This window comes from Coturnix japonica, chromosome 1 (genome assembly GCF_054131305.1).
Source record: "Coturnix japonica strain WE chromosome 1, WE-NBRP24, whole genome shotgun sequence".
In the NCBI taxonomy this organism is placed as follows: Eukaryota; Metazoa; Chordata; class Aves; order Galliformes; family Phasianidae; genus Coturnix; species Coturnix japonica.
This window is the reverse complement of record NC_140663.1, coordinates 95,306,400-95,333,776: the sequence shown is the minus strand read 5'-3', so window position 1 is coordinate 95,333,776 and position 27,377 is coordinate 95,306,400. Positions and strand designations below refer to the sequence as shown.

General features: G+C 38.3%; 1 protein-coding gene across 6 annotated transcripts in view; it reads left to right on the top strand.

The window, feature by feature from the left end:
- Positions 1–27,377, top strand: part of GRIK1 (glutamate ionotropic receptor kainate type subunit 1) — a 156,919-nt gene that overhangs the window by 46,321 nt on the left and 83,221 nt on the right. The window lies entirely within an intron of this gene.

Genomic DNA, 27,377 nt, shown 5'->3' with positions numbered 1-27,377 from the left:
CTTCGCTTCCCTAATACTCATGCTGTTTTCTAAATATCCACACTTTGCCACTGTTGAGATGAGACAGTAGAAGAGCCTGCCCTTTAGAGTGAGACAACACAGCTGTCTCTGTATTTCTCTTCTATACGTTGCTCTCATTATCAAACCACTAACAAACATGAGATTGGGGTACCATTATAACTGACTGCAACCAAAGCAGTTCTCATGCCTGAGCTGGCTGGATGACATTTCTGCACACCAGTCACATGAGAGGAGATCTGCAGGACCCCAGCTAGGCTGCCCTTGACCTTCATGGAGGCATGCAGAGAGTCAGGATCATCATAGAATCACAGAATCATTAGGACTGGGAAAAACCACAAAAGATCATTTAGTCCAACCATCAGCCCATTACCATCATGTCCACTCATTACATCACTCAGAGAGCCCACCAAGAGGAAGGAGAGTCAACCTTTAACAGAGAGATGCCAAATTAGAAATGTCTCTCCTTGTAGAGAAGCTAAGGTGTTAGCACTGGAAATAAGATTGCCCCCCATTTGCTGAAGCTGCGGATAAGCTGGGTGATGGTAGGGGCTCCCAAGCCCTCGGGTATAGATGATAACTTGTGAAACACGTTGACCAGATCCCAGTATGAAGTCATAACACAGAGACTGCAGGGTCTGCCAGTCTGGTAGATCATATTTGCTCAGTGGGGACAAGGGTCAGAAACAACCTGTATTTCACCAGGAGCTTTCTTCAACCCAAGCCATTATATAATTCTGAGATTCTGAGGACTGGGTTTTCTTGTAGCATTTTTCACTCTATGCTTTCCAGCTATACTGGAGCAGTATAAAGAACAATATATTGTAAAGCGCTACAGAGACCACAGTAATGTTTTTTCTAGTCGGTTGCATGTGTAAACTCCATTGAACTGAACCATTTGAACCATTTGATGTTGGTTATTGTTTGAAAAGGGTTTCAGTGCATGCCAATTGCTTATCTTCTCTGAAATACGTTAGTAGCACTGAAATCAGGCTTCCTCTCTCCAAAGCTGTTTATAGTTACATCTGTGCATCTGTTCTACACTGCACACTCAAACATAAATCTTGTAAGTTAGCACTGATTCTATAAATGAGAACTTCCCGAAGCTGTATCTTGTGGATGTCACCATGTGATGACTGGTTCTGCAGTGGCCAACCAGTTCAGCTCAGCACTGTTGTATCCCTCTATGCTTTCTACTCATATTGGCAGAGAAGAATGACAACTGCAGGGAGCAGTCCAAAGTTCACATGTGGTCTACTGGCACTGCCTTTGTAAGCCTTGAAAAATTGATGACAGGGCCTCAAAAATGTGGCCCTTTCAAAAGATTCCTCATTCAAATGTGAGTTTACTGTTTCATTTGCTTCTGTAGGTCAGGCTGAATCAGAGTTATTTCATCATATGCACTGGGAACGTGTTTTCATTTTTAAGGTTATTCTTTGGCTTGGAAAAGTTTAATGCTATTTTTGAGCCATACAAAATTCAACAGACAAACAAACCCCAAAGGCACTTATGAAAGCATATATTTGTGCTATAGAATTTACCAAAAAGCCTTGATGAACTACAATTACAATGAACAATAATTTCTGCTTGTGAGACACCCCAGTACCTGTAGGTCGGAAAAGATTCTTCATTTGTTTGTCTTAAGTATAATGTAAAAATACTTTGCACACTCTAAGCAATACAAGAGCATGTCAACTACTGCACTGGCAAACTGATTCATTAAATCATAGAATCATAGAATCACCAAGGTTGGAAAAGACCTAAAAGATCATCCAGTCCAACCATTCACCTATTACCAATAGCTCCCACTAAACCATTTCCCTCAACACAACATCCAGCCTTTCCTCGAGCACCCCCAGGGTTGGTAACTCCACCAGCTCCCTGGGCAGTCCATTCCAATGCCTGACTACCCTTTCTGAGAAGTAATACTTCCTAATGTCCAGCTTGAATCTCCCCTGCTTGAAACAATTCCCTCTGGTCCTGTCACTAATGACACAAGAGAAGAGGTCGACCCCTAGCTCACTACAGCCTCCCTTATAGCAATATAAATACAGCTACTCCAGGATGTAAGTGAGCATCTTAGTTTGATTGTTCAGTAGAAGAAAGACTAAGAGTCCCAAATCTGTAGAAAATGAGTTAAATGCATGCCAGGATTTTGTTGAAGGTTAAAGCTGCTTGAAAATGAAAAAAATAGTCTCCAATTATTCACACATACTTCATGGCTGCAAATGACTGCAGGTTCTACAAAGTGACAGCAGACAGCAACTATAAATTATCATAATGCCTTGCTTTGGGAGATGGAAAGAATGCAAAACAAACAATGAAAAACAACAACAACAAAACCAAAACAAACAAAAAAACCCAAACAAACAAATAAACAATGGCCAACCTCTTAAACCCACATTCAACAAGACTTAGAACTTTGAACTATATTTTAATGAGTAGTTTAAACACTGGGCTTCAGTTCACTGCTTCAGGGAATACAATTGAGCAGATTACACTGCACACACTCAACAGACCTATGCAGAGCTGAGGTTTGTATCAGTTTTTATGTGTCACTATCAGTAACATATAAAAGCACATGTTGTGTAACACACAAGAACAGCTCATGTGTATGCTTCTAGCACTCATATTTATCAGTACTGTAAAAATCAGTTTTAAAAGGGCTGTACCTCCCTTGGTTCTATGCATTGATATCTAGTGTATTCAGAATTGAAAAATCATTCTAAAACAATCTAAAAATATTCATATTTGGTAATGTTCAAGTAAGATATTCTAATTAAGATCTAGCATGTCTTTAAATTAATATGTATGCACAACTTTTATGTCATCTTAATATACTATGTCCTAGAATCTCCTTAGTTTTATTAAATTTTTAATGACTTTTTAAGCAAGGGAATTATATCTGATATTGACTAAATTATGGCTAAATTAGAATCTAGCAGTCTACATCAATAGCTGAAATTATGGCCCCTTGAAATCCAGCAGTTCCTCCAATTCAGAATTCAAGAAATGGATTATCATGGACTTTCTGTACTCTCCTAAGGGTTATACATCTATTTTTTAGGATGGAAAATCCTAAACTATAGATGATCTAAGGTTGCTTTTAAAAATAATATTGAATAAAAATACCCAGTTGAGTTTATGTTTTCACAATCTAATGCAGTCCTCCAGAAATAAGATCTAAAACTACCCACTATCCTCAAGTGTAGTGTGGGAATAGTGGCATTGCAGTAATTTTAAAATTACCAGTAAGTGTTACAAATAAAATACAATAAAATTCAATGTATTAGCAATATCAAATAAACATGTATTTGTAGCTTTAATATTTCTCAGTGCCATCAGTCTTGGCACAGCATTTTTTTTTTTTTTATTAATATTTGTATGGAACTTTGAGGCAATGAAAGAGGAAAAACAGCGAGTAAGAGCAACTCTGATAGAGACAGACTTGTTTGGTTTGTGATTACTGACACCAAACTTTGTTAGTGCAGCATCCAATGGAATACTGTGATGGGAACAGATAGATACTTAATTGCAATGCTCTCCATGCTGCCTATTCCAAGACCAGGCGCCTTCTAGTTGAATCTCTAGAGAGATGGTTAGTGAATGTCACATCTCCAAGCACACTTGTGCATGGACCAAAATGTGGCAATTAAGACTACTGTGTAAGTTTTATTTAATGGTAGTTGTCTCTTCAGCCGTATATGATGGATCAGGATTTTCTACATCTGTCTGCTTCCGGTAGATAATCTCGCTGTGTGAGCTTCAAGAAGGTCAGAAGCTGATTTAGCAGTCTTATCTTTTTGGAAAATAAATCTTATTCTCAAAGGGATAATACAAGCACTCATGAAGATAGTGAGCTATTGAACCTTTCAGGAGAAGCCATGACTGTGATACTGTGTAGTTTTGCAACAACTGTGGGTTTTGCAGTGAATTGAAGCACACTCCTCTTTGTTTACCCATGAAATAAACATGTAATAAAGTTTGCCACGAGAGAGACAGTTACATTCATTGAAGTTTTGTGTACAGTTTACGATGTTGTGAAGAGAAAGAAAAGACCTAAGTTCAGTACTGGAGTCTTAGAAGCTTGGAAACATGCTTTGATGCATTAGAAGCACTACTCACTAAAGGTAGATGGAGCACATACATTTCAACATTTATCTGTATGCCACAGAACAGGATCTTTTTTACTTTTTCTTTTCATCCTTCTCTCTGTACCTTTATCACATGCTCAGGGTGAAGAGATGTTAGTGTGAAAATAGGTTAGTGCTGTTAATCATTTTCATGTGTGGTGTAGTCCCTGGAGAGACAGTTTCACTCTGTTCAAATGGCTTAAATGGCTTACACAAGGTTGGCACTGGCCTCACTTAAAGGGCAGATGAGACTTTGACTTATATTTCATCTGTCCTCCCAGCTCTGCCTGAAATGATCTTTTCCCAATTTTGGGACGTGTCCATGTTTAGGTGCAGGGAATCCAGCCCCGCAAAGCTCACACCTTGTTTCACTTTTCACTTGTCTTTGCTGATATTCCTATAAATATTAGTGGGGAGTTAAACTGGCTTAGGGGAGAAGTTTTATTCTATCGCTGCCATTTATGCTTCCAGGTTGTGAATGCCCCCTCCCTCCCCCTGGAAGCATTAAAAGCCAGGCTGGATGAAGCTATGAGCAGCATGGTCTAGTGGGATGTGTCCCTGACTATAGCAGGGGGTTGCAACGAGGTGATCTTAAAGGTCTCTTCCAATCCAAGCCATTCCGTGATTCTTCGATTCAGTAATTTATGCTGGTACTTCGCTGATAGTCCAGCAGTGCAAATGCTGTTTACTAATTGCTGCCTCTTCAGGACCGGGTTGTTTCTGTATGCTCAAAGACTATCTGGAAATGACAAGGATATCAGAATACTAATAAAAACCTAGATGTGATGTAGTTTACATAGGAAAATCTCTCTGATAAAGAGAGCAAGAAGAAATGTTTGTGAGAAAGCAGCCAGCAGAATTACTTATAGAGAAAAGTTCTCAGCAGAATATTTTTACTGCTGTGAATTTAGACATTAATGTATAACGACATTATTTTCACTGTAATTATATAACACAGTCTGCACTTTTGCTAGAATGAAAAAAACCTCTTCCATTTCCTTCACTTTTGTTACTAGAATTTTACTGTTTGTTAATATTCCACTGTTCTTTTCATGTGCTTTCGCCATAACCACAACAGCTGCCCTGTCAGGGACTGAAAAGCAGGCAATGATTATGTGACAGCTTTAGGGTATTTGCAAAAAATAAAATATTTTATGGGTGATTTTATGACCTCTGCAGGGAAAGGCTGAAGTTACAAGAATAAAACCTGCTGTTAAAAGCCTTACCTCTGCCCTACTTCACAACACAAAGCTAACACCTACACTCAGCGTAATACTGCTACATGGAAAATAGAGCAGTAACTTCACTGAAGGGAGACATGCCTGTCACAAGGATATTATCACCATAGACATGATCTGGCAGAGTAAAACAGAAAAACCTTCACCTAGAAGCCTAAGGATCTCATTCCCCAGTTTGTTTGAACCAGCATTTTTGCCTTGTATGACTCTGTCAGAGACAGTACTGGTGAATCAGAGGAAGGTGTTCATTTTGGAGCTGTTTTCAGCCATAGTCTTGTCCCTCGCATGGACTGAAAATGGATCCAGAAAAGTTTGCTCCATGACATTGCCGTGGACTAAGGTGAGGCTTGCAGTTGCAGGACTCTCCTTCTTGCCATCCCTGGAGATAGATGTAACATTTACTTTCTTTGTACCCACTGGAAACCTTTCCAGTCATCACAGCATTTTGATAATAGAAAGAGGCCTTGCAACAACACCACATGACAACTGTAGCACCACGAAGTGCATTTCATCTGGGCTCATATCTCATTGACCTTGGTGATGCCTACTTCCTTCTATGACAAAGGGAGATGCTATGTTGCCACATACTTCTGAGTACGTTTAGAAAACTGGGGAGTGTGATGTTGACGCTGAAAATGAAAGCAAAGAGAAAATCAGACACCATTTGTCTTTTTTCATGAGGTCCATCCACCAGCATACCAACAGAAAAGCATCCTTGTGCCCCAGTGTGTCAGCAAAAATAAAACGAATGTTAAGGAAGCAAAAGCTCCTTTACCTCCTTTCCTCTTCCCCACATCCAGAGTCCAGCCCTTTGCCTGAAGGTCTGGTACCAGAGCAGATGCCAAGGCCATCCCAGTGGGCAGTCAGTCTGGAATGAACTCAAAGGACATGTCAGAGAGCATGAACAGAAAAGACAGCTGTAATTTTTGCAGCATACTACTACTGGCATACTACCATCTTGGCTTCATCTTGCCTTCTGAAGCTATAATCACACCTGCAGCTGGGGGAAGTAGGGATTGTGTCCTATTCCCTTTTCTCCTCCATGAGTCTCCCAAGGCAGACTCATGTAGGCTTATTCTCTTCACCATTATAAATAGGAGGGAACATCTGGCCACTACATGGGCCAATGGGGCATGAATGAGTTCATGAGTTGCCTCCGTGAGATTGCTACATGCTGTTTGCTGAGCTGCCTCAGTATTGCTCATTTGAAGCTCTTACAGTTTTTGTTGTCAATAATTGTTAGGTTTCACAACACACTGTTCTGGTGCTTCATCTCACCACAACACCGAGAAGCAGACCCTGCTCTCTCTAGGCACTCCCCCCTGCCTTTGGGGAAGGGTTGGGTGAGAGTAGAAGGTAAGATCCAACATGAATTTATTAAAAATTGAATTTCAAAGCAAATATTCACACACACCTAGCAGAACTCTTTTATTGTTTTCTCATCTTTTGTCCAGTCTAAATTCAGAACAGCTAAAAGAAGAGCATTAATAATTTCTATTTAACAAGCTGACCTAGAGGCATTCGAGGATGGTGGTTGCTTTCTCTCATGACAAAGGCTTGTATGACCGTATCACTTCCGTGGTGTTGTCAGTTTCTACCTTAATTAGCAACAGAGAGGCAGAATTCATAGCTATGAATAGTACTTTCATCCCATTACCCCTAGTCCTATCCCCATGCACTACTGAAAAGAGACCTAAAGACACTGTCACTCATCTCCTACTGAAATCAGATTTTCTTCATCTTTTCAAGAGATGGCTACAGTGCCTCTGGACCACAGTGGCACATTATTATCTTGCTCATAAGAGAAAGCAGCACCACAGTAGGAACTGCAACCTTCACTATATTTGCATATTCTAAAACATCCTTGCCATTTCTGTTCTCCATCAGTATGAGCTTTCTGAACTGTTACTTTGAAGCAAGTTTAGACTGTGATCTAAAAAGATTTTTTTTTTTAAACAAGTTTGAGTATAACTTTAATAACTTTAATTCCTTCTCCTGTCTGGATGAAATTTCCACTTCTCTCACACATCTTTCATTGATTTCAGAACAACTTCCCCAAAATTTCTCCTGTCTGGTATTCTATAGGCATATCAAATGGAAGGCATAGTGGAAAATATCAGCTAAGTCCCACTCAAAATATTTCAAACAGGTACTACCTTTAGATCCCATTCAGTAAATCGCACCATGTGATAACTTGTCATACAAAAACGCTTGATACGGGATATGCCATTTTGCAATCTTGTGTATATGTATATTAATACATTAGCATGATAGTTGCATTAAATTTCATGGTAGCTGCAAATTTCTCCGGAGAGAAAAGAAGTCAAACAATTTGAAAAAACACACAGGAGCCAAACTTTAAAATACCAATTCTATAGGAAAAAAAATATTTTCATAAGCAGGTTACTTCATAAAAATGGTTCTTGGTCATTACATGGAGTTTGCAGACATCAGTAAGGGGGATCTGATGGAAAATAGAGGGTGATTTTGACCAGATTTTACAAATCTGACCAAATGCTGCATGAATTAGCATACGGAATATCTCAACTCTTCAGTGTTTTTTTAGGAAGCATCCTCTCACTACCTTCGTAACTCACTGTCTGCATATTTACTCATCAGAATGATGAAGAATGTTACAACTTACGTTTCTTAAAAATCACATTTCATTTTTTTCTGAAAGAATTAACAGCTCTGGCAATTTTACCCTCTATATGGTGGTTCCACAATGCAGGGAAAAAAGAGTTAGCTCTGTATTTCAGCTTCCTGGCTCCTTTGCACATGAAGCGTTGTTGGTTTGAAGTGGGTGCAGATGATCTCTTTTGCTATGCAGAAGGTAGTCATGGGCATTTATGGGTGAGCAACATAGTCACAGATGCAGGTACTAGACCTGTTTGACCTATAAGGTTAGGTTGCCCCAATCACTTGCCTGGGACCATCTAAACTTGCAAGAATGGCCAATCATGAAATATTCTTCATCTGCTATCAAAGTCAACTGAACACAAAGGGCATGTCTATGTGCAGAACTGGTAATGGCTTTGGTCCAGTGAATCACAATGAAGAAATCTGAGTCTTCTCATTTCTTGAATTGGTCATAACATTGGAGGCAGTGATGGACATTTTGTTTCATAAGTTCTTGACAAAACCTTTTATTGTGAAGCATCGTGACAAAACTGGCATGGGTAGGATTGTTTAGTAGAGCTGCAGAGCCCGTCTCCATCTGCTAAAGACACTGAAGCCTCATTTCCCTGATGAGTAAGCCCCCAAACTATCAGACATGCTTTATTCTAATCTTATCTTTCCTCACCTGCTATCATTCATTAAAATCTCTTTCAAATTGGTGTTTTTTCACTGTTACACAGGAACATTTCACACTGAGATAGGCTTTAGATGGCACTTCAGTGAAATGTGCCAGGGCTTTGTACTGCCGAGGTGTGTGCTATGACTGCCGGGGTAGGATGAGTCATTGTTTCAGCAGACATTTAACTCACAGTTCTAAATGTGACAGTTTCCTAACCAAAATTGTTAGAAATCTGACCAAATGCACAATTGCAATAATGGGCTTCTGGAGCAAAGATCAAGTAACCACACTTTTAATAACCAGCTGAAGGGAAATGGGTAGTAAACTAAGTTAGTAATAGTAAAAATTAGTTGTGTGCTTTTATATATAATATTCTTAGCTATATTAGATCAGAAACTCTACCACAGTGGCTGCTCACACACATATGCCTGTAGCTTTCAGAAGGGACAGTGTTTTAGACATAGCTCAATGTAAGCAGAAATCTGGAATTAATTTAAATAACCTCTTCATCCTAATATTCCCGGTATTTACATGTAAACTCTATCAAGTCCATGGAGCATGGAAATTAAGCCTTAAAAAATCCCTGATGCCTTTCCCCCTTAAACATCATTCCTTCTATTTATGTTTTTTACTTAATAGTAGCCCATTTTACTTTCCTAAGTCTACTACTTTAAAAGAAATGTATAATACATATACACTATGCTTCATAAATCCAAATGCTGGAACATGGAAATAGTTTTTATAACAACATTGAGGAAGATCTATCTTTCTTATGTACGCTGGAGGCATCACAGTGACATTTTTAGGTGATAGACCATAAGTTTGCCAGTGCAGCAGACCCCAGGGAAACTATGATAACAATAAAACATCTTTAAAGAAAGATTTTTAAGATTTTTAAAACCGTCCTCTACAAATATATATACTAATAAAATAATTATGGGGTTTTTTTTTGGTTTGTTTTTGTTGTTGGATTTTTTTTTGAGGACTTCAACACAGGCTCTAATTTCATGGAAGCGATTTGCCAGAGACAGATCATTCTGGGAAGGTTTTATAGCACATACATAGACATCATTTCTGTGGGATAATCAGGTAGTCAGACATCTACATATCAAAAAATGACCTTGCATCTATTTGCTATAAATTGTACCTGTATTTATTTGCAGTCACAGAATTGGAGTCTAATTCTGAAAACTGGGGCCTTAATATCTTGAATAATTTATAGAAAATGGGTTTGGGTAAATTGGAACTCATAAAGCATCATAAAATCTACGGTATTTCCTATATCCATCTGGCATCCTGGTTAGTCTGGGCCAGCTTAGTCAGGGTGTAAAAGCAATTTCAACACTAAAGAGGCAAAGGGACTTTCTCCTGTTTGTATCAAAGCTGCACCAAGTCCCCTAAGCCTGCTTTTCTCTGGCACTGGATAGTCATAGCATTTAACTAGATGACTCTAATAATAGATGACTTGCACAAACATTATAGAAAGTTAGTTCCTACTTTGTGCCTAAAACAATTCCCTTGGGACCACATCACAGTTTCAGGTTCATCGTTACTCTTTTCAGTCAGTCATTTATGGTAGGGTTTCTGATAGAAGGGCTTATTAATAACAGAGAAAATAATGTCTGTATGCACACAGGACCTGTACAGACAGATACAATGCAATTTTAAGGAGTTTAATATTATAATTTTATAATTCAGTCTTCTTTTTTTTTTTTTTTAATATTATAATTCATCTGTGGATGTTCCCCACAGCCAAAGCAGGACAGACTGGCACTGGGCTGCATAGGTCCACCAGGTACAATCTGGGTCTCCATCCCCTGTCCTAAACCTTGTGGAAACTCCTCCCACTGACTCATTACCTGAGGAGCTTGTATAGGGACAGCAGGACTAAGGCAGTACTCATCAGTTTTCTTTGTGGAAATTATTCACATGGAGTCCTGCTGTCTCAGGTTAAATGAACACAAAGACTTAAACCTACAGATTTCCATGTTTTTTCAAAACTCTTCTTATAAACTTGCTGTTTGATGTTGAACGCTTAATGATATGCCATTTTATAAATTTATTGCCAGCTAACAAGTAGGTCTGATACTTGTAGGTTAAATTGATTTTTTTCTACCTTTTCTAGCCATTTTGCTAGAGGATAATGAAAAAACAATCTTGTTAAAAGAATTTCTGTATATTAATCTGCAATGTTTTATTTTCAATATAATTCTCATAACATCTGTAGGTATTCACCCTGGGATTGGTCAGTTTGGAGAAGAGAAGTCTCAGGGGAGACCATATCACTCTCAACAGACACTTGAGAGGAGATTGGGGTGAGGTGGATGTTGGCTTCTTATCCCAGGTAACATGAGAGAACAAGAGGGAATGGGCTCAAATTGCTCCAGGGGAGGTTCATGTTGGGTATTTGAAAAAGTTTCTTTTCAGTAAGAGTGGTGATGCAGTGGCACAGGCTGCCCAGGGAGGTGGTGCAGTCACCATCCCTGGAGGTGTTCAAGAGCCGTGTGGATGTGGCACTGAGGGACGTGGGCAGTGGGCATGGTGTGCGTGGGCTTATGGTTGGACTGGGTGATCTTAGTGGTCCTTTTCAACCTTAGTTATTCTGTGATTCTGTGAAGGTCACTGATGTGATCATCCTCCCATGTAGAACAGGTAGAGCAGAACTTGCATATTTCCATATTTACTGGATCCCAGTAGTCACTCCTAAAATTTTTGTTTGTTTGTTTGTTTTGTTTTTAGTAAGAAGAAAAAATGATGTATCAAATCCTGTTTACACCACAGCACAGTCTGTTGAAGATTTGCCAGATTCTTACATGATTAATGTGGAGTTGTACAGAGTCTGTCTCTACAGCTTTTTAAAAAGTCCTTTCCCCATGTCTCATCTATAAAACTGCAATGATTTTAGATCTTTTGCAGAAGAAATACTAACAGAGTTATTGTAGGGCATCATTGGCCACCAGCCACTATTACTTATTAAATTCTGCTGCAGATGAAAGGCCTGTTGCTGTCCCCTGTCCTCCAGACCCTTGCTGGAAGGAGAAGCAGAACTCAGCCTGTGGGGTCTTGTGTCTCTAAGCTATTACAGCACAATGGAAGTCATAGAACTGTTTGAGTTTGAAGAGACCTTTAAAGGCCATTTGGCTCAATCCTCCTGCAATGAGCAGGGACGCCTACAACTTGATCAAGCTACTCTGAGCCCCATCCAACCTAACCTTGAGTATCTCCAGGAATGGAGCATCCACTGCCCCTCTGGGTAACTTGTTCCACTCCCTCACCACCCTTACTGTAAAGCACTTCTTTATATTCAGGAAATATTGTACAAAGTGTGCTATTGTTGACTCCAAAATTTTTCAATTAATTATCGCTAGGTCTAAATAATACAAAGGAATTGCTCTAATAGCAAAAATCCCTAAATGAAAAAAAAATGCTTTAAGACAAAAAAAAAACAGCAAAAAATCCTTTAATCAAGAAGCCTCAGTTGCTTCTAGCAGATGATATTGATACCAGAATCCATCCCCCACACATGCATGATTCAAATATTCTTTACAAAGAAAGGCTTCTGATGAAATAAAGGAATCAAACATCAAAAACAAGGGCTACCAATTGCAAAAGACAGCTTTCTGACAGCTGGTCAGCTGAGTAACAAAGAGCTGACAGCTCTATTACTCCACTCATTATCCAAATGTTTCAGAACGTGTGCTGCACTTCAGCAAAATGGAGTCAGCTGGACCTAACTGCACCTTCTCTATGTTTTTTGTTTTGTTTTGTTTTGTGGTTTGAGTTTTTTAGTGCCAATAATATTATTTCATGTGCTGAAGGGATAAAGTAGTTCACTTGCAAGACATCAATGCAAACCCATGCTGTGCTGTAAATACAAAGAGCAGTACTTTCTCCAGGTCATTTTTGCTCTAAATCTGCATCAGCAGTATTAAAGAAGTGGAGACCTGGAAAACTTTTTGCAGATAACCATAATGCTTCTGTAATGGTAAGTTTTGCATATGGAAATGATGACACCCTCAAGGAGATGGAGCCGATGACTGCATTCCTGGCAGCATTACACCTTGCAGTCACAAATCCTTGTAAAGGTGCTATACCACTTAAAATCCCCATATGGCTTACATCAGTATGTACTTTCTTAGTGTTCTACTTTGTTTTATAAAGGTGACTGTAAATTTCTGCCAAAGCAGCTGTCCTCTTTAGAGAAATTAGTTCTTATTTTGCAAAAGGGCCCTTTGATCATTGAGGCACTGGGAAAACGTAAGTAGTGAAAAGAAAAAGAAAAATGCTTTTAATGCTAAAAGCCTTGCTGTGATTTAAAAATGAAAAACAAACAGCCAAGCAAACATCTATTCGCTTTGCATCTTCTTCTGAACAGTGGTGACTCTAAAGTGAGACTCTAGGCAAAATGTAGTTAAGTAGATGGAACTACACGTGCATGTGAATTGTATTATCATAGACTCACAGAATGACTTATGTTAAAAGTGACCTCAAAGACCATCTTGTTCCAACCCCCTGCCATGGGCAGTGCTGCCAACCACTTGATCAAACACTAGATTAGGCTGCCCAGGGGGACAGTTCAGGAGGACAGACTCCACTCAAACCTACCAACCTATCATGTTTTCAGATGTATTTGCAACTCTTCTTGCTCAGTTATTGTCTGTATTAGAGAAACCCACAGTCAGTAACTCCAAATTTCTTATGGTCTCCTCCAGGTTCTCTTTTCCTATTGGGAATGAAGCAATTGTTTTATTTATCCTTTCTAATCTCATCTTCACAGTCAGTGCTCTGCAAAGTGTCACTTCCCACAGTGAGGCTGCAGATAGGTCTAACTTTCAGAATGTTCACTATATAAGGTAGATTGTTATCTCCATTGCATTGGGAACCTCATCTGGTTTTTGTTAATAGCCCCTTGTAACAATTTTCTCAGGCATGGACATGAAAGAAGTGAGAAAAGTGTTTTGTTGTTGTTGTTGCTGTTGTTGTTTTTTCTCTCTAGAATAAAATAAGCTGATTTTACACAAGCATATATTTCTGAGGTTTGGAGACCCATGCTGTGCATCCAGCTGCATGAAACCTCATATGATGGGATGAGAATATTTCAACTCTGTAGCGCCTACCAGGCAAAGAGGCATGCATTGGCTTAGCGTAACCTCAGTCCTACTGAACGCTGTAGGACCAGTCATGTGCATAGCTTATACATCTTCACATAATAAGAGGCAAAGAAAACATTCCTTCAGAAATCACACAAAGTTTCTATTCATAGGATGTCAATAACAAAACCTCCATGAGCCTGGTCTTCAACCACCGAGTTTAATTGCTGTGTTCAGGCTTATTTTGTAAGTCATCTAAAAATACATCATCTATCTTTTCTTGTTACAAATTATACCTGATAACATGAAAAGAGCATCCCACAGATTTTCAGATAGTTCTCACATCTTTCCATTCTCTGTGAAAAAGAAGAATAGAAAATTCAATTCACTATTGTTGGCACTGCTTTTGTACAAAAAAACATGGGGTTCTATTTGCTTTCTTCTTGTTGTTTGTTTGTTTTTATTATTTAAATTTGAATTCAAAGAAAGCCATAGAGAAAATTAGATAGAATTCATGTCAACATTTCCTGAACTCTATTGGCTGTGTAGGGAACATTGTAAAATTCCTCCCAAAACAAAAACACCATTTAATTGATTTTGATGGGTTTTTTGTTTGTTTGTTTGTTAGTTAGTTTGTTCTTTGTAACACATGGGCGAACCTCCACATTAAAACATTTGCAAACATAGGAGTTTCAGAGAAAGTTTTTTTGTTTGTTTGTTTGTTTTCCTTTTCTTTTTCTAACTACAAGGAAAGGGCTTAAACAAGGAAGCTGGAAACTCTGAGGGTACACAGAGTTAGAAGAGTTAAACAGATTGTTGCTAAAGTAAAGCATTTGCTACATTAGGCAAGAAGAAATGGGTTTTCTCACATCCTGATGAGGTGGACATGATTAAACACTTGCACTACTTTCAAAGGACCTATTTGCAGCATTTAGGCACCAACAAACGTGACCCATTCAAACCAAAAATGGAAAAACGGGATTGTGCAGCTCTTTCCTCTCCAGGATGAGAATTCTGAAAACTACCTGTGGTCTCTAGAGGGAAAAACATCCATGATCCTCTATGGGGCTCTGAGCTGGCCTACAACTAATACATATGAGTTACTTTTCCATTTTCCTTTTACTTCTTTTTATTTTTCCTTCTTCCTGGCTTTTTTTTTTTTTTTTTTTTTCCCTTTTCATTTTCTTTTCAACTCACTTCTTGCATTTCCTTTTCCATTTTTTCTGTCCTCACTTCCAGGCAGCTTTCACTTCCTTCCTCCTTCTTCCTTCTTCCTCAAATTTCAAAGTCAAGAGAGGGCTTGTTATCACTTCCCAGGTGTTCCCAAGAGGGATTCTGCCAAATAAGGAGGAACTTACACCATTCTTTTTGCTGCCCAGCACAGTTAAATATACATAACTTGGGTTATTTTCATCAGCCATTTTATAAATTCCGTATTGTAATTTATCATTTCATTCGGTCTTCCAAGTAGCAAATTTGGCAGCGATTCTCAACAGCAGTCCCAAACACCTTCTTCTAAAAACTGGTACAGCAGCATTTGCCACTACTGAGTCTTCTGGTGATGATTCTTGCGCTAATGAGAACCTGTATTTTGTTAGCAGCTACTTTTCCGTTCTGCTGTTTTATCCCTCCCGGACTTCTTGAGTACAAGCCATCTGGGCTCATTTTATAGTTATAAACTGTCTAGTTACCACAGAAGATTTTAAAGATATAGACTCCTCTAAAATGACCCAGATCGTGCTCTAATAAACCAAACAGATCACACTTGGGAAAAGAAAGAAAAATAAAACAATAAAGAAAAAGAATAAGAAAAAGAAAAAGAAAAGAAGAAAAGAGAAAAAGAAAAGAAGAAAAGAGAAAAAGAAAGCCACAACGAAATATTAAGGAAACAGAAATTTATCAGGCATAAAAATATCAGTGGCTTTCTCTTTTATTATTATTTGACAGCCATTTTCTTCTGCTTTTTATATTTTTCAGGTGCTTACGCATTGAATGGAAAGTAGCATGGACCAAGAGCAATTTCTTACATTAATAAGCTTATTAATCCAGCTGCTGAAGCTTTATTGAATAAAAAATATTTCTAAATAGCTAATAATACATTTTTACTGCCTTTTCTAGAATTCAAACCTTTAGTCTATCTCTGCTCACAAAATAATGCATATGACAAAATGTAGCCTCAATAGAGAAAAACCATCTGCTAGAGTTCACGAAGGACAAATTTAAGAAATCATTTCTTGGCATGCTAAAACCACATGTTGAAATCCTGTCAAGCTCAGCTGGTATTATTTTTGGCAGGATTAACCATATGAGCACAGAGATTAAAAAGCAGAATATCCCATGATTATAGGCATTGTATGTACTATCTGAACAAACAAGCAATCGCATTCCTGACATTGCAATTTTGTGTTTGTTGTATATCCCTCATCTTTCAAACAATCTGCAATGGTAACAACAATTACACTTTATAAACAAAGGTTTATGTATCTTTATGTCTTCTTTTTGGTCTACATTGATGTTCACATCCCAATTTGTAGCAGAACTCTGATTCTAGGAAGAAGTCAGAACTTCAATGTGAATGAGATACAGATTTTCATGTCTGTATCAAAACCCAAACTTCTTGTCTATAGTCAAGGTTTCGTTTGTTTTAGGGCCTGGTATTTTAGATCCAATACTGCTGATTTGTATGCATTTCTAGTAGTCCTCTGAAGGCTAGCCTAATTCTGGCTTATGTATTCAGAAAAATTATCTGACAAAAGTATCTTTTTATTTTTTAATGGAATAACTTATTATATACTTATTACTTATGTGCATTTAACTCATCAGTTTTGCCATCTCATAGTATTACTTCCTTTTATTTTTTAATGTGCATTGAAAGTTAGAGGCTGTGCTCCAGAAACTACAAGATACATTCCAGAAATGGGACTGAAGAGAACATCCTCACCTAGGCAGATGCGTTGAGAGTCCTGACCAGAAGGGCTTCTGCAAAATGGCTGTCCAGGGGGTAATGTGAATGAATGGAAGCCCACCAAGGCCAGCAGGCTCTTTTCTTCTATCAAAGTTTGAATTCCATCATGGTCATATACCTTCCCAGAAATCAATATAATTCAACTGTTAAATGCATTTTGTCATTTTAAGGATTGTACTTGCTATGAGGGATATGAAGTGGGGAATGTGATTCGGGAAAGACTCCATATTTTGGTAAAGGAAAATGTAATCATTCTTAGGAAGCAAAGAAAAATGGAAGTGAAGGTTTGCAAAATATCCACACACTGAAAAGTGTGGAATTTCAGATGTAGTGTGTGCAAAGTATTTTAACTTGATTTTATGAACATGCCTAGTGTTTGCTCTTTTCCTGGAATGATTTAGTGATTTTCAGTTTAGTACTGTTCTACATAACAGGCTTTCTATTAGATGTTCACTGAATATTTAACCTATATTTTAAATATGCCATATGTGCATGTACTGCCTGTAAGAAGTGAAATTTGCCCAGAAGATGAGCATAACTAGCTTTCAGCCAGGAGGAGTGGGCATCCTAGTTCTGTATCTATCGATACTAGGAACCATTTTGGTCTGAACTCAGGTTCTAGTGGTGGCTCTAGCTATGGGCTAGTGCTAGTCCAATAAGGTACCTGTAGAAACTTTACATGATGCACAGGGATCAAGTTAACTCCCCATTCCTTGTGGAAAAGTGTATTCTCAGAATGTTTCTAGGAAAGGAAGTAAGTAATGCAATTAATCTCTTTATGGACTGAGCATTTTAAGAAACAGGCTCTCTGGCTCAAACAACACATGCTTGAAATGCAAAGCATTAGAAACTTTGTGGTCATTATTTGGCCAAGATTATGCAATTCAGCATGTTGAGTCTTTGTGTGGCATTGTGCTCTGTGCCATCACCACACTTTAAGACCCACTATGTTATTTGAATAAAAGTAGATATCAGCTGGATTTTTCCCCCTGTGTTAAAAGACTTTACACATCTAAATGCCCTTTGGACATCTTGAGATCCTGCACAGGATGATCCCGATGGACTAATCCATTCCTTCGCAGAGCTCCTAAAAACCAGAAAACAATAGCAACTACCTGACAAACGAGAGGAGCAGCATCAGCCATCTAGTTTTCAAGCAATAATGAAATAACCATTGCTTCAGTTGCCCTCAGCCTTTTCTAAGCCAGCTGGCATTGTGCTACGGGGAAATTACACATCCATTTTGATTATTTACTCTCATCTGCACTCTATATTTCCCACCCTCCCCCTGGATTTAACAATCATTACTGTTAATAAGGGCCAGATCAGTGAGTGCTGAGGGTCCAATTCAAAGGCCAAAAAAGTTAATGGGAGGCCATTACATTTTGGATCAAAATCATGCTTTCACACCCAGACAACTTCAGTGAAAGCTATGCACTCAGCTCCCATGTCTCTCCAGCAAGAGCAGTGCATATGTATCTGCAAATATTTTAAGGAGAGGATATAGCTGTAAACCACCGCTTAGTGGAGTTTATCAACATGGAGAGATAATATCACAATGTACAGGAAATGTTGGTGGTGCCTGCATACTGTGGATTGAGTTTAAAATTTGACAATGACTCTTCCAAATTCATAGGTTCCTACAGTCAACAGTTCATTGATGATGACTGGTAAAGATAGACAGGAAAGTGGCAAGGTTAAAAGCCTCTTGAGAGACTTGATGACCAATTCTTTCCAGTTTTAATGGGAACTTGGCACAAAAACTTGCTGCCAGGGCAAATAGATAGGAAGAGATAAAAAACTGCTGGCCTGACACTTAAATAATAATAAAAAAAATGAAATAGAAGAATTCAGCAATTTTGTTTTTACATGTGATTTTACAACAATGGCTGCTAGTGTTGGAAAGTAGTTAAGCAACATGTATGGAGGGAGAAAATTGTGTCTAAAGCCCACAGTTTAGATGCTGCAAGAGATAAATGAAATGTACTCAGCGGATGATCCTTAGCTGAACACAAGCTGTAGGGTAAAACATAAGCTTCAATCAGCTCCTGCAAATAATTTGAGCCCAATGCCATAAGTGCCTTAAATTAAATCCCTCTCAACAGGAGCCAATCTAAATCATTAAACATATGTCACATAGAGATCTATAATCACTACAAGTGTTGTCTACATACCATTTAATTTACATAGAAAATGCATTGCAGTTGTTAATTTGACTATTTTTCAATGTTCAGTATCTCACAGAAAGCACATATAGTTAGAAGCAACACTTGTTTTGTCACCAAGCAAAAACTGCATGTGCACATAATTCTGTAACCCAGTTTATTGTGGCATATGTAACTGAAAGAAAGCTTTCCTGCCACACATAAGCACGCTGCCTCTTCAAGACTTCTATTGTGATTTATTACTCCCTTCAGAATTCTTCCAAGTTTTATGCCAAGCTGGATCATTAGGTAATCTGCATCTATCTTCTACCATAAAAAGGAGAGGAATTTCATCCCCTTCCCTCAAAACAGAGCCCATTAACTTCTACATGACTGTGGCACATGTTTCAGAACTCAGTGTTGATCTGAATAAATTACAACCTGTCGAGGAGTAGCGTTCTGGCTCATAGTCCTTAGAACTGTCTCTGTTTTTCAGAATCATACACTCTGTCAAGTGTCATATCTTTGGAGGAAAAAGTAAAAAGAGAGAGAAGCAAATTTCTCTTTGTCTGTGTGATTCATGTTATAAAAATTTTTTACAAATCCATGGGCATCCTCATTGTTGGTGGTTTGTCCATCCCCAGGTGGGGATGTGAGTAAGTGTTGTTTCATGTTTGAGTGCTAGGGAACAGAATAAAAACAAATAGAGACTTCTCCAACACTGTTATGCTTCCTGCACCAAACGCATCTTTAAATACAATAATCAACCCGTCTTTTTTGCTTCTGTTCTTTAGTGAATGTTGGAAGTAAGTCATGTGGAAGAGTAAATAGAAGTAGCTTGAGACACTTCAGAGATACTGAGATCAGAGTCATGCCTGGCAGGCACCAGTATTTGGTAGGCACAAAACAACTATGCAAAGTGTAAAGGAACGGAGGTATATCCAAACAATAAGCCAAAGCAGCCTTTTTGTCACACTGTCTCCAGACAGCAAGCATTTAAATAGCAGGGTTTTGATGTAATAGCTTATTTTTTGAGTTACTGAAACCAATAAGATATCACAAAGGAGTAGGCACATGGTTTAAATACTAATTTTACTGAATACAGGGGAAAAAGTTCCATTCATGCGAGGGAGACAAGAATCACATACTCTTGAGACATGAATCTGAAGAGTGAATATGACAGTTTTCAGGGCAAAGTTGTCCCATTTTTGAAGAACTTTTATTCAGCCACTGTTTTATACCCGTCTTTCTTTGGGATCTACCACATTCCCTTCAGAAGGTCTTCTTAAATGAAATTATTTACCGGAACATTTTAGTCCAGTATTTCTTTTTAGAGTCCCTGTCAAGGTTTAACAACTAGTTGCTTGATCTGTCAGTTCTCTGTCCAGTTTCTGCAGCCATGAAACGCAGCAGCTCCAGCAATTTGAAATGATCTTAGCTCTGTTGATATGGAAATTCATCATGGGATTTGCAAATGTGCAGTATGAGAAGAACAGTGCTTCATTTTAAGACAAAGGCTAGCCTTGATGTCACTTTGAACACACAGTCTTAACACATGTCTTTCAAAATATGTGAGACCTTTCAGATGTAACAAATGCCAAGAAAAAATCAAATTAGCACAAATTATAGGAAGCTTTATATACAGAGAGGAAACCTGAGTCACATAGCAAGGAAATCTAATCTTCCTTGAGCTAAAGTTTTAATTTCATTCTAAACTTAAGTTTTCCACTTCTGATTGATGGTGATACATTGAAATTATGGCTATGTAATGGGTTTCAAGCTATACTTTATGCACTGTGCTAACTATAATTAATTACAATTTCCTTTTCATAGCAAGGCTACTTTAGGGACTTTTAGTTGAAATTTCTGACAATCAAACTATAATGTATTAAAAAAAAATACATAAAAGCTATACTTCAGGTTTTGCATGTTGGATATTTTAGGAATGATTTAATAATCACAGTATTCAATTAATGAGCCTGGAGAGGTAGTTTCCAGTTTTTCAATGAGTAGTTATTTTCTTTCTTCTTTTATTCCTAAACCATTAAAAATATATAGTAGTTTAACTGTGTCTAACATATTTGTCAAGTTTTCCACAACCAATTTCCCCCTACCCCTTTTGTAAAAGTATATATCTAACTTTTCTACTGATAATTGCAACTAAGTGTAGTATAATTATGATTAATACACATCTTATCTATAATAACAGACATATCTAACTAACTTATTAATAATTTCAGATGAAGCTGCTCCTACTGAATCATACTGTGTTTACCCATGAGGAAATGGAGTTTGTAATGCCCTCCCAGAGCCTATAAGAGATTTATCTTGCAAACTTTTGGCTTGAAAAAAGTCAATGGAAAGATCTGGGCTTCAGTCATATTGATTACCCATAAGCAAGGCTAGATAAGGATTTAAAATAAATAAATGAGTAAATAAAAGAGAGAGAAGGAAAACAGTCCTGCAGAGGCAGAATGTTGGACAGAACAACCAAGGAGATCTAGAATTTAAAGGAGTGTTTTCAGTGCAGCACAACCTCAGGCATGCATTGTGTAAGTGCAGAAAATCAGTAGCACACTCATTGCACATAACAAGCAAATCTGTCCAGTAATGAAAAATCTGCATAAAAACTACATCTTTGGACAGGAAACTGATAACAGCCAATGCACTCCTCACATCCTTGTTATTTCAGCTGAATCACTCTTATACCATCTTTTTAATGGGAAAGATTTCACAGGAAATACTACAGCTTTGCAGTAAAAATCCGGAGATCATTGTGTACAGTAATGCTACAGCTACTTGATTTGCAACCAAATATAAAGTAAGATATGTTCTGAATTTTCATTAACGCTTGTTGATGTGCAAGAATGTGTGTTTCAGGGATCTAATTGTTGTTTGTCTTTAAGATTTTTAGGAGTCTTTACAAACTGCATTGAGACAAATCTCATTTGCTGCACATAGCCCTTGAAACACGGAAAGAAGTGCTAGATGAAAAGCAGTCTAAATGAGAAAAAGAAGAATGGAAACAGATTCAGCTGTGATAGTCTTTTCCACTTGGTTTTATACTAAATTCATCCCTGAGAATCAACTAGTAATTCTCGGCATGGGATTGCCTGAGTCTGAGAATGATTGCTGGTGCAACAGGCATTTCTGTGTGTGCCCCGGATACAAAGCACTTCATGTTTGGCTTTTATCTAGTCAATAGATTACTGGCTCAGGTATCCTGAAATCTGCCAGTGCTTCGTATATTTGGCTTGCCTAGAATATCCTGCTTTAATAGCTTTTGTGAATAATTTGAGTGAGGGCCTATGAAAATCAGAGACTGATGTACAAATGAAATGAAAAGTTTGGATTCAAAGAACATTTGGGGATATTCAGCATTAAGAAAAGTTGTGCTACAACAGGGAAGTTGCCTGGGAAAAGGATTTCTGGAGTTAGGACTCTTATGTACCCTCTAATTTACACCCTGTTATGCATAAGAATTTCAAGACTGCGTATTTCTCCATTGGATGGTTAAGCGTCACTGAGAACTCTTGGTTGCATCTTTGCATCCTAAGTATTTTCAAATCTGTCTTGTGGGAACATGAATATGTTATGTTCTTTGGAAGAAAAACAAAAAAGAAACATCAAAAGGAAAAAGGGTTCCTATAGTTGTTAGCAGGTTCAATTTTTGTTTGCATTCTGAACATCCACTGAGCTTGCATAACTTAACATTCCCTAAAGTTGAGACCAGGTGTAGATGCACTGTTTACACTTGTTACCTTAACATTTGCAAATGTAGAAGTGAATAAGATTTATTTTTTTTTTTTTCAGACCAAAATGGCCCTCAGTAGTTTCATAAGTAGAAATGTTCCAGATTTATGATTACGAAGGGAGCTTTAATTTGCAGAAACCTCAACTAAGTATTTTTTCAAGAGCCAAACATCATTATTATAAAGAAATATGGCAACTTGAAGTGGGTACTCATTAAACATTACATGTATGACTGGTGCAGTTGAGAAATCTGCCATCCTCATCTTTAAAGACAATCCTAGATAAGTCTACTTAGATATTGTACTTTACAAGACCAAAAATATATTTTTCTTTAAAGCAGATATTGTACTGACAGTGCGATATAAATAATATCTTTAGAAAAATTAAACCCCATTTTCTGTGTTTTCCTTTTGGATATTTGGATATTTAAGGATGAAACTACATGAATGCTAGCATGAGAGGGACTGAATAATCCAGAAGAATGGAGGATAAATATATTTTTTAAAGTTGCAGGAATAAGAGATAAACTCTGAGAAAATCCTGCCAATTTCAACTTTCTGGCATTTCACAAACCATGGGGAACAGTCAGTGAACTGCCCCACCTCAATGGTTTACTTAGAGTTTCAAGAGGATCAAAATAGCTGACACTATGAGAAATCTGTTGACATTCACTTTTGTATCCCTCCACTGTGCCAATAGAAGACTAATGGAGGGGAACAGTTATTTATTTTAATGAAAATCAATTTGATCACTTATGTCTTTTTTTTCAAGTTTATGCTTTTATTTCTCAATTATATATTTTAATTAAACACGTCATGACCTGAATGGCTTATTGCAGTCTTACCCGTATTTTGCCACTCTTTCTGGAGGTCTGCAAAGTGTCTGGTTCTACTACAACAGATTTATTTGTGCAAAAGAGCAGTAAAAAAAGGCTTGGGAAAATCTAGTCCACCAGGCTGGCTGTAGTCTGAGCGTTGTCTATGAACTGTTTTTTTTTGGGGGGGGGGGTTGTTCCTTAGCTGTTTTTGTCAGTGGAACTACAAATCTCTTCCTCAGCAGAATGTTTTCCTAATAGATATGTTTTACTGTTTCAGTACAAGCCAAAACCAGCTCAGTGAGTAGTGTGTCCAAGAGAACTATGTTTTATTAATGCATGTCTTCTGGGTTCTGAGCATCTACTTCTATATAATGGCTATAAAATATAGTTGATGCTCCTCTTTGCTGAGGTGTTACAAGAAATGCTGTCATTTCAGCCCCATCAGGAACACACTTGGCTTGGTTCTCCATCTCTGGAACAGTCATATTTAAATGGCTTTTGCGCCAAACCCAGTTTGCCTCTAAATTATGCTGAAGCAAACCTTAGGGGAAAAAAAAAAAGGCAGCAATCCTGGAGCCACACTTTGAGATGCTGCAAGTGAGAGTCTGTGCTGTGGAAGGGGAAGTGGGGAATAGCAGCTTTTCTGTGCTGATCCCCTTTCTCCCTGCTCTGCTGAGGACCTGCATCTCACAGGACCAGAGGCAAAGCCCAAAGAGGAAGGTGCCAAGAACTTCTCCAGTGCTGCCTCTGGTGTGCTTTTGAAGTTGAGTCAGGAAGATTTCTAATTCAGTTACTAGGTATCCCCTCCATTTTATCTTGTCTCCATAGTGTGAGAAACACCTTCAGCCTCAGGCGAGTCTACCCTAGGCAGTTATTTTTAAGAATACTCAAAACCAGAACATTCACATAATCTCCAAGAGATATCTCTGCTGTAGATCAGTTAGCTGTCGACTCTTTGGAATATGCTCCCAGAGAAACCCACTTCAGTCATTTATGGATCAATAGCTCACTGCCTTTGGGGGAATTGTAGCTGCTGGATTCCAGAAAGAAAAGAGCAGTTAACTAAAGTTAAGAGTGCAAAATGTTCTCCCTTCTAATTCTAACCTCACTCCTTTGCCACCTCCATTCTGGAAAGGATGTACTTTTGGATCCTCTTTGATCTGAGTTTATCCATGCTTTTTCAGGATAAACTCAGATTTCTTCAGCTTTAATAAAGACCTTCTGTTTCTAAGCGTCTTATGTATAATAGTGCTTAATGGGCACTCATGAAAAGAGAGTATGTGATTTTTAAAGATATAACCCTGAACTTTTAGCATAAAAAGGCTGCATACGAAATAATGCACATTTCAAAGGGCAGTCTAGGATTTGAAATCTGGCTTTCTATTTCTGTCCAAGAGCTTGAGGAAAATGTCTAGTCCTAAAGTAGTGTTATTGTGCACTTGAACTCGCAGTTTCTTCATAGCAGAGCTGTATTCCCGTGATTCAGGACTGCTCTCCACATAGGGAACCAAATTCTTCAGGGCTTCAGCCAAAAGAAGCTGTATGTCTTTCTGAGGGTCATCTGCTGTCAGAGTGAAGAAAAAAAAGTTTTATGGCTGCACATAGTGCATTGATTGCTGCTTTCCGGGAACCACAATGTCTTGTAGGAATGGCAAGGAAAGATGGTGAAGTGCTTTTTGCACAGATGTACCTCCTCTTTTAACCTAGTAACTATGTACAAGCAGGTGGCTTTTATGCTGAATGACTGAACTGAATTCAGTTTTCCTTGCTATTGGTTTAGATAGGGCCTCTATTGCTTCCTTTGGAGAAGTTACTTCTAGGTTTCCTTGGACATAAAGTAAGATTACTTTGTATCTGTAACAAATCTGACTATATTTTAAGGCATGCTAGTACTTTTGAGGTGAATCTAACTAAAGCCAGAAAGTACAACTTCCAGCAAGCTCTGCAGTGCAAGCCCATCGGTCTTCAGTCCTTTAGTCAGCTTTCTTTGCATTCTCCTCATTTACTTTTGTTTCTGTGAAATTAATACCTCTTTCTTCTTCTTCTACTTTTTTTTTTTCCTGCTCTAATTTTCACCTCCTCTCTACTTTCTTGTTGCCTTTCCACACTTTCCCACTTTCAGAAGCATTTCACAGTCCACCATGTAATCAGCAGTACGTCAAAATATTACAAAGAGAAGTTCTCTGGCCCTGACAGATATGTAGGAAAACTGTCTGTGAGCAAATGCTCTGAAAATATTTAAAGATACACCAGAAAGTACATCTCCCTTTCAGCAAGACTTTATAAATTGTTGCAGCCTGGTAGGAGAGATGCTCAGCTATGAGAAAATTTGAGAAAACCTACTGAAATTGATATAAAACCATTAAGGCTGGGAAAGACCAAAGATCACCCTGCCCAACCATCAGCCCACCCCCACCGTGCCCACTGCCCACATCCCTCAGTGACACACCCACACAGCTCTTGAACACCTCCAAGGATGGTGACTGCACCACCTCCTTGGAAAGCCTGTGCCACTGCCTCACTGCTTTTGCTGAGAAGAAATTCTTCCTAATATCCAACCCAGACCTCTTCTATTATGACTTAAGGCCATTACCCCTCATCCTAACACTAGTTACCTGGAAGAAAAGGCTGACCCTCTACATCCCTAACAATCATAAGTGCTCACACTTATATCAAAATATCCATGTAAAGCAGCAACTGTGATGGGCTTTGGCTTCCTCGCTGTCTTGCTGGCAGTGTTTCTCACAATGGGACTGGGCTAGGTGGCTCCTGGGGAGTCTGGAAGAGAGCAGATCAGTTTGTAACACGTCATGATTAAAATATTTCTGTGTTGTATATGAAGACTTGATCACAACATACAGTATACCAACTGTGGTTGGCACAGCAGCCCTGAAGATACACAGATGCAGTGGGAAAGCATGGTGATGTAACCCTGAACTTCTTTCAGTGCCTTTTGGGGAATACATTTCACACAATATCAGATCTTGGTCTCTAAGGTTCATCTGCCTATTTCTGGCTCCAAGAGAGAAGTGATAAAATTCTTACTCTCTCCCCCTTGCTGCAAAAATAGCATCGGATGGGACCAGTGTTGTATGTGTAACTGAATGATTAGAACCAGTTCTCTCTCTGTCCTGTATTTACCCCCTTTGAAATTAATGTTGCAATGCATGGAGAGCTGCTTCACCCAGAAAAGTGTGGTTGTGTGGGAAGAAGAATAACAAACAATATAAATAGCATATGTATTATTCTGCATTTTCAGAGCCTGCTGACTGGTCTCTGCATCAGGTGAAAACAATGAAGTACAAGCAGTAAGACAATTATTTTCTAAAGCTATCAAATAGAGATTTTGCACTTCTAAAAGCACCCTTTAGTTTCTTGCTAGTACTATCACTGTATTGCAAGACATGCATAAAACAGGTCAATCGTTCTTTACCCTGTAAAAATAGAAAAAGTTCATTATTAGAAAATTTTATAAGGCAAATTGTACTGATTGAGCTCCTGGGAAATATCTCCACAATAACAAGCTAAAATCATATAGATCCTGCTCACTAAAACAAATCTTTATATCCTAATACACTCGACTTTTTACGTACATACGCACAAACAGACAAATTTTGGTCCTTATGCTTTCCAAAGGATAATAGCATAGCCGGATGCAATTTTTTGCTAGTCTGCAGGTAATTACAAGAACGTGGTCCTAGCTCTTGTCCAGAATATCACAGAATCATTAAGGTTGGAAAAGGCCTCTAAGATTACCTAGTCCAACCATCAGCCCACTCCCACCGTGCTCACTGACCACTGATAAAGACTCTACTGATTCTACAAAGTAGTCTCAGGTCCTAAACACAGCCCCAGAAGCGGATTTCAGTCATAGAGTTTTGAATCCTTGAAGTATTAGTTTGTCAAATATTCAGTGACCTT